Source organism: Rousettus aegyptiacus, unplaced genomic scaffold (assembly GCF_014176215.1).
Source record: "Rousettus aegyptiacus isolate mRouAeg1 unplaced genomic scaffold, mRouAeg1.p scaffold_m13_p_3, whole genome shotgun sequence".
Taxonomy (NCBI): Eukaryota; Metazoa; Chordata; class Mammalia; order Chiroptera; family Pteropodidae; genus Rousettus; species Rousettus aegyptiacus.
The window spans coordinates 154,439,319-154,453,218 of NW_023416306.1; the positions used below are offsets into that span (position 1 = coordinate 154,439,319).

At 49.9% G+C, this 13,900-nt stretch overlaps 1 pseudogene; it reads left to right on the plus strand.

Annotated features, from left to right (window-relative positions):
- Positions 1–6,107: 6,107 nt before the first annotated feature.
- On the plus strand, positions 6,108–6,226 carry LOC118600745 (annotated as a pseudogene).
- The last annotated feature ends 7,674 nt before the right edge of the window (positions 6,227–13,900 follow it).

Consider the following 13,900-nt stretch of genomic DNA (forward strand, 5'->3'; position numbering starts at 1 on the left):
GAGGCACTGATTGATACCAAGACACAAAAGGCCAGTCTCCTTTTCTCTGGAGGCGACAAACTTAATGGTGCTATTCATGCTCCAGAGCTCTCTGGGGAAAAGGCTGGGGCAGGACCTCAGCTGAACCCACCTGTTTGCCAAGCTTCTTCCCTGCCCCCTCCTGCTTCTCTCACTCCCTTACAAGTTCACCTGAGATCCCTTCTCAGAAGCTCATTTGCGCAAAGATTCCTCCCTCAGACTCTGCATCCAGGCAACCTGACCTAATCTAGTGGGGGAGCGAGACCCTGCGTGACAGGGAGGGGAACAGAGATGGTGGCTCTCCTTCCTGAGTCAGCAAGCTACCCAGCCCTCCACCTCACTCATCCCTCCCTCTGCCTTGAGGAGCGAGCATGTCTTGGGCACCAGGCACACTCGACGAGTAGAAGGTGGGGAGGGCGTGGCAGAGGACGAAGGGATAAAATAAACAGATATCACCATGGAGCTCGTATCATGGAAAAAGCTGCACAGACGTGAGCCAACTTGAGAGAAATTACAGGGCAATGTGTCGGCATGCCAAAACCAACCAGCGTCTCTTGGTTATCTCTGGGATAAGTCACAAAGGGTTTCTGAGCAAAAATTCATTTCTAGGTACCTTCGCTTACCACTGCCCCACCTTGGCCATACTCTCTTGGCTATGCCACCAGAAGAGGGTCGACAGTTAAACTAGAGTCTGTCTGCCACAGACCTCATGGATTGGCGGGGCTCAGGATCCGCCAGAGCCTAAGCCATTCTTGTTAATTAATTGGTTGGTTGGTTGGTTAGTTAGTTAGTTTAAAGGAAGGAGAAATTGGGGGATAATCCAGGCAGAAAGAATAACTTAGACAAAAGCCAAAGGGAGAATGGTTTGGTGAAGGAAGTGCCAGTAATTCCGTCAGGAGTGTGAAGACACTTGTTGGAGATAAAGCCCCAGAGCCTGGCAGAGAGACCACAGGTAACATGGGGGTCTTTGTCTGCTCAGGGGAGGAGTTAGGACTCCACCTTGAAGGTCAGGTAGCCTACATGCAGTGCGTAGACACAGAAGGATTTTAGAAAGAAAATTACTTGATCAGATTTTCATTGTAGAAAGATTACTATGTCAGTGGTTTGAAGGGTCTTAGTTATTAGTGCATGTTATTTGTCGCTGCATAATACATGACTCTAAAACTTAGCAGCTTAAAATAATGAACATTGATGACCCAACCTGGTTCCTGAGTGTCAGGAATCTGAGTGCAGCCACACTGGGTGGTGCTGGGTTAGGGTCTCTCCTGTGGTTATAGTACAGACAGGAGTCTGTCTGAGGCTTGACTGGGGCTGGAGGATCTGCTTGCAAGATGGCTCATTCAGTGCTGTTGGCAGAAGGCTTCAGCTCCTCCCCATGTGGGCCTCCCCTTAGGGCCACTCCCAGTATGGCCACTAATATTAGAGCCAGAAATCCAAGAGAACAAAAAGGAAGTCACAGTGTTTTACGACATCATCACATACAGTCATTTCCACCATATTCTGCTTGTTGGAAGTGAGTCAGTAAGTCCTGCCTACGCTCAAGGAGAGAGGAATTAGCCTCCACCTTTTGGAAGGAGGAATGTCAAAGACTTGTGGACATGTTTTGAAGCCACCATAGGTCGTTGGTTAGCCTATAGACAGGGAGACCATTTAGGAGACCATAGGAATATTCCAGAAGAGAGATGTCATGGCCTGAACCAAGGCAGGGGCAGTGGGAATGGAGGGGAGGAGGCATCTTGAAGAGTTATTATGACGGGGATGGCTTATGTACTACAGGGAACTCTGCTAGGTCAGGAGCCAGTTGGCAGGAGCAGCATGTGGCTCATACCCCCTCGGAGGAAGAACCCCCAGCATGCGGGAATGACCTGACTGCCTCTGCCTGCGATACAAAGAGGGTAGTGGGTGACCAACAGCCACCAGGGGTGTTTGGATTGTGGTAGGTTTCCACAGTGCTTGCGGGGTCGAACTAGCACTATCCAGGCTCAAAAATTCCAGGGGGTTGTATAGGGCTGACCCCTCGACCAGGCTCCACGGGGATCATATGACCCAGGCCTAACCAATGTGAGCGCTGTGTGTCCTTGACCACCACAATTGATCAGGAGTGGGCGTTTTTGCTAAGTGATTGGAAAAAAAGTATCATCTCACTGCTGAGGTTGCCAGGCTGCTGTGATGTAATTCTGAAGTCACTGATAGCCATCTGGCCACCAATAAATGAAAAAATGGCTGAGAAGGAAGACTATCCAGGGACGAGTAGTATGGAGACATGGAAGGAAAGAGGTTTCTGGTGACATTATCTGTGCGCCTAGATCCAGCCACGCCTGAAAACAACAATCCCTAAGACTTTTAGTTAATCAAGTCAATAAATTCCCTTTGGGGGATTTTATCTCACTTATAACTGAGAGGGTTTTGAGTGACACACTTCCTTGGAGACATATTAGAAGTGGGAAACACAAAGTCAGAATAACTAGGTTATCTAATCCAGCCATGATCTCCCAACCTCTGGAATTCTCCTTCTAGGGCTAGCCTAGAGCTGGTAGTTGTTTTATCCAGGGTAGCTTATTCCCTTACATGTGCATCTGGAAAAACGCCCACCGCACAATCCTGAAGACTCATAATTAGGAGGGTCATGTGATGACATAGCTAAGCCTCATCGAGTTCAGCCCTTATCTGATCCAAACATTGTCTTCATCCAGCCCCAGTTAGGACCATCCAGTTTCTGCTCAAACTCTCCCATGGGTGAGGACTCTGGCTCTCCATCAACTTTTCTACTGAGCCGAGAACCAAGAGCATAGCTAAGAGGTTCTCCCTCCGTCTGACTGAGCCAGTTTCTGTTTCCCTGAAGTATCCACGGTCCCTTGCAACATACAAAAAGTCCAAACCTGCTTCCAAAGACAGTCCTTCAGGCCTTTGAGGAGAGCTGTCATGTTCCTTTTTACTAATGGAGACTGAGTTAAGCTGCATGAAACAGAAACCAGACGTCCGCAGTGTGACCAAATGCAGAGATAGATATTTCTTCACATTACAGTAGGCCTGGCCCAGGCAGCCCAGAGTTGGTGCAAAAATGTTATGGGTCTTCATTGTCTCTATTCCTTTCTATCTTTCTGCTCCACCATCCTTAATGGGTAGCTTTTATCCTTGCGGTTACCTCACAGTTGCAAGGTAGCTGCTCCACACCAGACTCCAATCCATACTCCAAGCAGGAAGAAAAAAAGGAAAGCAATAAGGAAACAAAACTTTCCAAGAAACACCCAGCAGACTTCCTTTTGTCACATAGTCCAGAATTGTGTTGCAAGTCCTCTGCTAGTTGCAAAGAAGTATAGGATACCTTTTGTTTATTTGTTTACATCTAAACTCACTGCTGCCTCAGATAAAGTAATGGTGCCATACTGGTAAAGAAAAATAAAAAAGGAGAATGGGCACTGGGTTGCTTCAAACACTTTCGCCAAAGTTATTTTACAAATAAGTAGCATTGAAGCAAGGCTGAGGCTTGATTTGGGAGCAGCAGGAGCTGGGGGAGTGTCAGATAGACCCCAACTCTAAATCCAGCCCCACCTCTTTCTTACCTGTGTGACTTTAGGAGATATTCTTAAGCTCTTTTAGCTCTTGTTTGCTCATTTGTGTAAAGAGGATGAATGTACTTTTCTCAAGAGTTTCTGGAGTGATTAGACTACCTCCATGCAAATGTCAATTCTTCTCTTACTTCTTACAACTGCTCATCATGTGATTTGTTTCTAGTCTCTTTTCCTCCTGGACATGCTCTCAAGATCTGCTTTAATGTCCCTTTTAAAATGTAGCCCCAGATGGACCACAAAACTGCATCACGTCTCTGCAGTTTGGAGGACAATGGGGCTGCTTACCTCCCTCACTCTGGGCACTGTATCTTCTTCTCTTGCCACCCAGCCACCTTGGGGGTCTCATGAGCCCAGGATTGTTGTAGGCATGGGGAACTCTGTACTCACATCTCCTCCCCTTGGGGTCTTGGCCCATCAAGAACAGACCAGAGCAGGAACCTGCACACAAGGTCAGCTTTATTAACACGGTGATGGATGCAGCATTGGCAGGGCCTCCAACTTCCCTTCTCAAATCTAGACCCAACACAACCCTGACGTGGCTTATCCTTCAAGAAAAGCTGGAGAAACTAGGACCCAGAGATCAAAGGCCTGGCTGGACCTGGCAGCCTGAGAAGTCCTGCTCTGTTTGCTTAATCCAGGGAAGTCAAAAGTGAAGTACCAGCTGCTCCCCCCACCACAGCTGACAGGTGCCCGTCCCAGGAGTACGTGCTCTCCTCGAGCTAGCCAATCAGATTGTGGCTTTGCCTCCAACAAGGAGCAAAGTGAGAAGGGTGGTAAAGGAGGCTGTGGTAGGCCAAGGAATGGCCCCCAAAGTTGTCTATATCCTAATCTTCAGAACCTGTGACCGTAATACCTTACACACCAAAAAAGACTTTACTTACATGATTAAAGATCTTGAGATGAAAAGATTATCCTGGATGATCCAGGTAGGCCCTATATAATCACAAGTTTCCTTATGAGAGGGAGACAAGAAGGTCAAAGGCAGAAGAGGGGATGTGATGATGGAACCAGAGGCTGGAGTGCTGGCCCTGAGGATGGCGGAAGGGGCCATGAGCCACGGAACGCAGGCGGCCCCCAGAAGCTGGAAGAGGCAGGGGAACTGACTCTCCTTCGGCCAAATGGATTCTCTCCCTTGATTTTAGCCGCATAAGACCCATTTTAGACTTCTGGCCCCCAGAGCAGTAAGAGAATAAATCTGTGTTGTTTTAAGGCACTAAATTGGTGGTAATTTGTTACAGCAGCGATAGGAAACTACTAGAGAGACTGGCAAGAGAGGGGACTGTGAGAAAGGGGAAGAAGAAACTCTCTCAAGGACGCTGCGTTTGCGGTCCCCCAGAACGGCCAGGGCTTTCCCCAAACTCAGGCATGTCCTTCTTCCCTGGGTTGGCCAACCAGATGCTTCCTCCACCCTTCAAACCTCGACTCCAACATCATCCCATTACATAGCTTTTACTGAGCTCACGTGACCTGGCAGGGTTGGCTGACCCCTCTCCCTGGCAAGCTCAGGCCACTCTGTCTATACCACAGTTCCGGACATCCCAACTCAGACTATAGTTTTCTGTCTGTGTGTCTGCCTGACTCCCTCATCAGAAGGGGAACTAACCCTTGGGGGATTGGAGCTATAGTAATTTATCATAAATGTATGTTTTGAGGAGAATTTAGCCAGACCCTCTCAGTCCCAGTCTTGCCCTACTGAGTGACTCTGCTTTTCACTTCAACCCAGCCTAGGCGTTCACAGATCATCACCCAGAATGGGAGTCCCCCTCTGCCTCTTTGACAAGCTCTTTCAGTATGCTGTCTTGGCCATCAAGATAAATGTCACCATGGACACCTAGTGTTTTATTTGCATACCTACAATCAACGTCCTTCCTCAGGAATTTTGAATCAAAACCAAGAGCTTCCAGCCCAGGCTGGTTGCTTCTTTAAATGGAGGACTTGTAAAATCAGCTGCTATTGTTTTCATTGGATATTTTCTACCCAAGTTCTCTACATCGAAGAAAGCAGGGATACAGATGGGGAGGGAGAGGCAGGAAGCAGAGGGCAGAGGGAAGGACACTCCGCTCCACGGAGACCCTGTCCCTGGTTTCAGGGCATCCTTGAGGTCCAGTGGCAGGCCTGTCCTGGAATTTTTAAGATACCTCTGGGGTCTTTCCAATACAAATAGATTTCCTGTTTTGCTTAGCTCAGCCAGAGTTCATTTCCATCGCTTGTAACCAAAGAAGTCCTGAAAAATTTGGAATGAGCAAGTACAAGCCAAAAACAGTGTTGGCACATCATATATACAGTGCATTCCCAAACCATATATGGTGAAGCCTTGGCGACCCAGAGGTCACCAGTACGACCCCCTTGCCAATTCAGAACACTGTAGAAAACTCGGGAGGAGGAAAGAGGCCTATTGTTTCATCTGCCTGGCTGCAGAGTGGGAGCCAGGAGGAGCCAAATAATGGAGAGGAGTGAAACAGAGGAGTGGCTGTGAATTGTAATACTGAGGAGCAGAAGCCAAAGATGCCAGGATCCGGCTACGGCCAAGCTACCCTGAACAAGCCCAATCCTGTCTGACCTCAGAAGCTAAGCAGGGTTGGGCCTGCTTAGTACTTGGATGGGAGACTACCTAGGAAGACCAGGTGCTGTGGGCATAAAAAATTTAAAAAGTAAGGGCTTGTAAACTGACAAGGCCCTTGTAATCTGTGAGGTCAACCAAGGGTTGCCTCGAAAATGAATGAATGAATGAATGAATAAATAAGTGAATAAATAAATATGCATGCCAGGATCCAATGGCCAAACGGAATAGGCAGAAACAAAAGAAGAGAAGCAGGCCAGAGTCCAGCCGGGAGTGTCCAGAGCCCATCTCTTCCTGTGTATGGACGCCCCTCTCAAAGGCCCAGGACTCTGTGGCTGACACCTCCCCACCTTTGTTAGAGCCACTGAGCCCCAGTCCAGCCTCAGGCAGGCTCACAGTCATTCGCTTGACTCATACGTAGCCCAAAGGGCTGGAATGCGCACCTCCTCACTCTAAGCATCAGTCCTGGAACACTTGGTGAACCAGTTTCCGGGCCCACGCCGCACTGGAAGCCCCACGTTAGACCTGGGCAGCGGTGCTGTTAAAGGGACCACAACAGCAGCAGTCAGAGCCGATGCGCTACAGCGGGAGCTCTCCACCCCTGCACAGTAGGGCCAGTTCGTCCTTCGTTGTGGGGGGCTGGCCTGCACACTGCAGGGTGTTCACTAGCACCTCTACCCCCAGGTGCCAGTGGCACCCCCTCCATTCGTGTCGGTCAAAAATGTCGCAAACATTGCCACGTGTCCCTGGCAGACAAACTCACCCTTGGTGGAGAACCACGGAGAACCAGTGTGTTACAACAAGAGAGTGAGAAACAGTTAAAAAATATTCGCAGGGCCACAGCCTGGGCCACTTAGGTAAGGGACAGAGCCCAACATCTGTCGGGCCCATGAGGGTGAGTTGTTTGTAGCAGAGAGCACTAATCCCAGTCACACTGTGCTTGCCACTGGCCCAGAGCTTCCCTCTCGCCCCTGTACACACCCCACATGGCAGCAGAGTGGTGCTGGCCACCCAATAAGAAGGCCTGTCCCAGACAGAAAGGAGGGGGAAATGTCCCCCAAAGGGTAACAGCACTCTTCCAGAGAGGATGGAACATGGTGGGGGGGGATTTTTCCCCCTCTCTTTAGCATCCTCTGAGAGTGCCTAGCACACAGTAGGCCCTCACTAACTTGGGTGCAATGTGATTTTAAAGGTTTCCACACTGTGCTGTTTTAGGACTTGTTGGGGGACAGATGTTCATGCCTGCCTGGTCTAATGACATCCTCTCAAAGGCCCATCTGCCATCCTGCTTCCCTCCTGAGGCCACGCCTGCCGCCCCTCCAGGGGTCTCTCTCCCATGGCCCTTCCACACCTCTCCCAGCACTGTGACCCCTGACGCTCATCATATAGGTCATGAGGAGGTAAGAGTGTCCTATCCCACTCAGAGCCCTGCACATGCTGCAGTCAAACAAGGGTCCCAGTGGGCAGGCCACTGTCTCATTTCTTGTTTGCAGGGCAGGCTGCCTCTCCCTCAGCCCTGAAGGGGCACGAAACATCGAGAGATGACCTGTAGAGTCATAGAGTCATAATTAGAAAAGACTGGCAGCAGAGGTCTCTCAAATCATGTTCTTTCTCTCTCTCTCTCTCTCTCTCTCTCTCTCTCTCTCTCTCTCTCTCTCTCTCTCTCTCTCTCTCTCTCTAGATCGCTGTGACCAAAAACCTAAGCCAAGTTAGATTAACTGCTGTCTGGCACCTGCCTAGGGTGATTGTGTGTAAACGCACACTTGTGTGAGAATGTGTGAGTGTGGACGTGCTTGAGAGAGCGAGCGAGTGAGTGTGGAAGGACTGGGAGGAAACGTGAGTGTGGGTATGCACATGCACACAGGGCCTGTACGAGAGTTTTCTCCTTGGGTTATTTAGGGCCTGCATTTCGGTTGCTGGGGGCAGATACCTCGGCTGAGAGGCCTCTTTTAGAACCAGGGCCTTGGGCCTGGGCATTCCATTCTGCAGTGGAAATGGATGCTGGGATTCATGATGCCAGTGGCTAGACAATAGGAAGGCCTGGCTGGAGAAACAAGGCTTCCCAGTCCGGTCCAGGACGGGCCTGGTCAGACCCACACACAGGGACAGCCCTGGAAAGAATGGCCCATGGCAGGTATGTGAGGCTCCTGGACCATGGCCACTGACCAGGAAGGTCATATCTCTGGACATAAGGTGGCAACACATAGCCCGTCACGAGCCCAGGGACCCGAGCGGGACTTACACTCACCTCAGGAGAAGGGGAGAGGCAGCCGTTCCCGCTGGCCTGGGAAATTCATATTTCAGGGATTCCCAAAGGCTCTTCTCTAAGAGATCCGATCTGATCCAGACTCAGCCATGGAAGCAGCTGGCCTGGTCACCTTCGTCTAGTCCCCACTAGGTGCTCATTTCCAGTGCAGAGTCCGTGATAAGTTCTCATTCCTGCAGCTGGGAGACAGATGGGAGCATGGCCAGCGGGGAGGCACACTCGAACACTGAGAATGACAGTCATGGGAAGACCCTGGGGGCGAACTTTCAGGGTGGCCGAGAGGACCAGGAGCTCCTGGACAGGCGGGACAGGGTGCCGCAGAAGAAGGGACGAAGAGTCACATTGAGAAAACACTTTGGGGGATGGGTCCCAGGCACTGTGCCAAGCGCCGCATCCCTCCCCACTCTGGGACCTTCGAAGCGATGCCCAAGGGCACTGGGGCATTAGACAACTCAATGGACAGATGGCTCAGAAAGAAGAGGCAACTTTCCTGATATTACACAGCTACTAAGCAGAGAGCCAAGATTCAAACAAGGTCAAGGAGGAGGTACAAAATGTCTAGCAATCAATAGACTGGTTAAATAAGTCACGGTTTATTTATGGAATACTGGGCAGCCATTGACAGTTCTTGGTAGAAGACTATTTAATGACCTGGAAAGATGTTCAGTATACATACTTGGGTGGGGAGAAAAAAAGCAGGTTACAAAACAGCATGTGCAGACGGCTTGCTAAAAAAATAAAATAAAACACAGAAATGTGATTTCCAAGGAAGAAAACAACAACAAAACTAAAGATTAAGCAGCAATCATTCCCAGATAATAAGAGTGGGTTTGACTTCTCTTCTGTGACTTCGTCCATTTGTTTCTCACAAGGATCATTCTGTAGCTAAGGCAAACCCGACAGAGAGAGCCCGGGCTGTGTTCCTTTTGGAGGAGGAAGCTGGAGTCAAGACCCACACTGCAGTGCCGGATCCTGGGGCTGCACAGAACTGAGGATGGGGCGGGAAGCAGCTCCCTGCCTCGGAACAGATCAGACTTTCTGGAGCAGGCAGCAGGCGGGCAAGGCTGGGCGCCTGCCCAGTGTGGAGTGCCTACCTCCAGCCCAGCTGTGTGTGCACACTCGATTGAGTTCCACTCTTTGGAGCCTAAACTTTCATGGCTGTGGTCTCCGGCCAGCTAGGGACAGGCAGAGTGGGGAGAGGGCAGAGTTGGACTGGGTTTATGCCGGGTGCACAAGGAAGGAGTATAGAGAGCTGGGGAGAGTTGCTTAAATGTGTGCCTTAGTGCTGAGTCTTCAGGTTAGGGGCAGGGTGCCTTACTCAAAAATAACAAGAATGGCGATATGAGTTCGGTATCTAGAACTATGGTTCTCCTTCCAATAAGACCCAACGATGCTCTTTTTCAGACTTATTTAAAACATTTTGTAACAATTCAACAACCCGAAAGTAAATTTGTCAACCTACCTACAATCTGATGCCCTAACTGTATTATAAAGGAAAAACTAGAGTATAGTAAAACAACATGTATTCCAACATGTAAACACTCAAGCATGACTGCAGTTAGACAACACCCACCCCCCACCATCACCAAAAGCATATGGAAATTTCCAAAACTCTTCCTAGGGGAGATGTAACCCTGAGAACCATTGATTAGAAGAATAGCTGGCTTGTATGTGTGCTTCCTCTGAGACAGGGATCCTTCTACACTCTATCTATCTATCTATCTATCTATCTATCTATCTATCTATCAATCATCTATCTATATGCATGTGTATATATATATTTTTATAACACTATGAGGTAGGTACTCTTATTAGCCCCATTTTACAGATGAGAAACAGAGGCCCAGAGAGGTTGAGTTACTTGTCCAAGGTTACACAGCTAGTAAGCAGGGAAGCTGGAGAGGAGGCTCAGGCTGAGGGAATTGGATCAGAGCTGAGTAGCACTGTCCCAGGCACCCTAACCCGTGTTGTGTCTCAGCCTCAGCATTATTCATATTCTGGGTGAGATAATTCTTTGTTATGGGGGCTGTCCTGTGCAGTGTAGGATGGTTAGCAGTATCCCTGCTAATAACCCCTACCCATTAGATGCCAGCAGCACCCCCTCCATTTGTGACAACCAAAGTGGCTCAGACACTATTAAATGTCCCTTGGAGGGCAAAACTGAAGTTGAGAGTCACTGGGTTAGAGTAATCGAGGCAGAATTCTGGAGAAGGCACGATCAGAACCAGGTTCAGATGTGGGTAGTTTCTGGAACTAAAAATAAATAAATAAATAAATAAATACAATGGGCAGTGTTCTGAGGGAGAAGGACATGAACCACAGGGGTACAGTAGGAAGTACATGGTCATACGAGGTCATGTGAAAGTGGGTATGGGTGGCCATGTGCACAGGGATAAAGAGAAAAGCTAAAATCACATGGGAAGAAGGAGGGAGAAGCTGCCTTCCTTCCTAGTTCCTCTCCTGACTTCACGTCCTGCCCTGAGTGAGGACCCCTGAATAAGATGACACCTGAAAATGATTTTGGTTGAGGATCCCACATTGATCAGAATTTACCAGGATGTTCCAAGCCCATTTCACCCCCCTAGGATGACTTTCAGACCCTCAGGGGAATCACAGACATACGTGAGGTCTGCCTCCTTGTTCTATAATCTCCCCTCATTCTTAGCCAGTCTCCCAGTTGTACTTTCTCAGGTCCTGACAGCCATTTTCAGTCTCTTTGGCCTCAGCAGGCAGAGAGGGGTGGAGTGCGTCTCCTGGCCTATAACACAGAGAAGGGTGAGGAGCAGGGGAGACCAGCGCCTTGGGCTGATCAGCAAGCGACCCTGCGACACCTCCTTTCCTCCTGACTCTCCACTGAGCCTCTCTGGGGGAGGAGGGGATTCTCAGACAGCCCCTTGGCCACTGCACTTGGCTCTTGACTGGAATAATTAGAGATGGAGCCAGGAATGATGTCATGCCTCTGCAGGAAAATAGAAGATGACTTTGAGCGAGGCACTTACCTTGGCCTCAGCTCTCTCGTTTGTCAAGTGAGTTGAGGTGGACTTGACAAGTTTTAACATTCCTGAGCTGGCATTCTGATTTGAAGATAAAAGTCCTCCTGGGCAAGCTCCTCCGAGAAGAGTGTGGCAGCCATGGCTTTGCACAACCAACTCACTTCCCCTCCTCCTCCCTCTAGATTCCCAGCAGAGCGTCTTTTAGTTCCAGGTGATTCTGATGCAAATGTCAGTCATGGTGCCCCACCCACTTCCAAGAAAGTAGGGGTAGGCAAGTGTTCCAGGCCACCCAGTCAGAGGACCCTCCCTATGCGGGGCGGTTCATTAATGGACATGTTCCCCAAGCACACCAGGTAAAACTCTTCCCTAGGATCCTAAGATAGAAAAGATAAAAATGATGTTGCCAAGGACTTATTAGCCAGGAAAGAGGTGAGTCTAAGGCTACCAGCTGTCATCTTCCTGACACGGGATGAAAGCCCTTCTACAGAATAAAGCCAATATACAGAGTGAGGCAAAGTTGAGAGCCCAAGAGGGAGATAAAGCCCTGATGACATTGTTTAAACCCCTGGATTAAAGTGCCTGAAAGTGATACCTAGCTGTAGATTAATACATCCCCTTTTTGTTTCAGCTTGTTTGATTCGGGTTCCTATAACTTACAACGGAAACAGTCTTCATGCAATCCCTCAGCACTAGGGCTGTGAGGGGGGCACTGAGCCCATGGAAGGGTAGACTACGCCAGCGTGCACCTCCAGCCTGAGCCAGCAAACCCTCTAACCCCAGCGCTCTTCTCTTGCCCTGTGCTTCGATCGTCTTTCAGCTTCAGCCTGTTGGGGGGGAGCTCTCTCCTAACCTAACCCCTGGCCCGGTGCCACTGTGCACATTTTCCAAGCTCAAATTTGATAGCAGCCTTGAAAAAGGATGTTCTTGGCCCCAGCCACATAACACCCCAGGAAACAAGCAAGCGGGATCTGTCACGCGCAGCCTACAGCAAGCTCTCCTTGGAGATGGGAAGCAGGGCTTCTCAGGGTGCGGTGCACATGAGCATGGGTTCTACACCCAATACTTGCCCCCTTTGTTGGAGGTCCGCATTCCCTGACACTGGGATTGCAGAGATCTGGGACTTAAAATGGCACACCAGGCCAGGTCGATGCCTGGCAGGTTGGAATTGTCTTTCCCACTGCCCCAAGCTGCTGACTGGGAAACCAGCCCCAGCCACAGGGCTAAGAGGAACCTGAGTCTTTGTGTCCCTGGATGGTGTGCCCACAGCATCTGGATTCTTAGAGCACTGTTCTACCCTGCTGTGGACCGAACTGTGTCCTCCCAAAATTCATTTGTTAAATCCCTAACTCCCAATGCGGCTGTATTTGGAGACAGGGCCTTCCGGAGGCACTTAAGGTTAAATGAGGTCATAAGTGTGGGGCCCTAACCAATAGCCTTTGTGTCCTTGTAAGAAGAAGAAAAGAGAGAGAACTCTTTCTCCGAGCACACGACACCGAGGAGAGACTATGTGAGCACACTGTGAGAAGGCAGCTGTCTGCACACCAGGAAGAGGAATCTCACCAAAATCCCGCCATGCTGGCACCCTGATCTCAGATTTGCAGCCTTCGGAACTGCGAGAAAATAAATGTCTGTTGTTTAAGCCACTCAGCCTGTGGTATTTTGTTATGACAGCCCAAGCCAACCCAAACACACTCCCCTCTGCCCCCACAGGAAGGCCCCACATACTCCCTTCTGTGGGAGTGGGGAAGTAATTCCTAGCGAAGAGTCTTCAGCTGTTACCATGTGCCCGGCACTGTTCTAAGCCCTTTCCATGACTTAGTTCCCTGAATCTGAATACAACCCTGTGAAGCAGGCAACATTATAACCATCATACAGACGAGGCAACTGAAGCACAGAGAGGTTAAGGAGCCAAGGTCAAAAGAAATACTATAAAACGGGACTCCAAGCCCAGCGATCTAAATCCAGCACTCCTCAACTCTGAGAAGCTGAGAGAGAAGGAAAAGTGTGCCCAGGATCACCCGTGGGAAGCGGTGGGTGCGGAAGCTGTAGCCTTCCAGCCTGGCATCGAGACACCAGGCAACGCTGTGCTGTGGCACGAACTCGGGTCCCCTGGCTCCACGCAGTCCACGGAGAGTGACCTATCACTGTGGCCCTCCAGGGGACGTGCCCCTAGGGGACGTTTTCTACTCAGTGTCTGTTTGACTTTGCCTAAGTCGTGCTATGAAAATAAGAGGTGGACGACGAGCCTGCTCAAAACCCTTCTCGTTCATTCTGTAGTTCTAAAAACACGCAGTCGCAGGCCCTCAGCGTGGGCGGTGCTGCCAGGGGAACTGTGTGGGATCAGTGCACCCCACGTGTCCCTCTCAAAGTGTGTAACCCTGCCTCAGGGCCTGGCATGGATTCTGACTTGGCCCCAAGGAAGGCAGCAGAATCCGCTTTTTGCCCAAACATCCCTGGGTGCTGGAGCTGAGGGCTCATTCCAGGCTCAGTC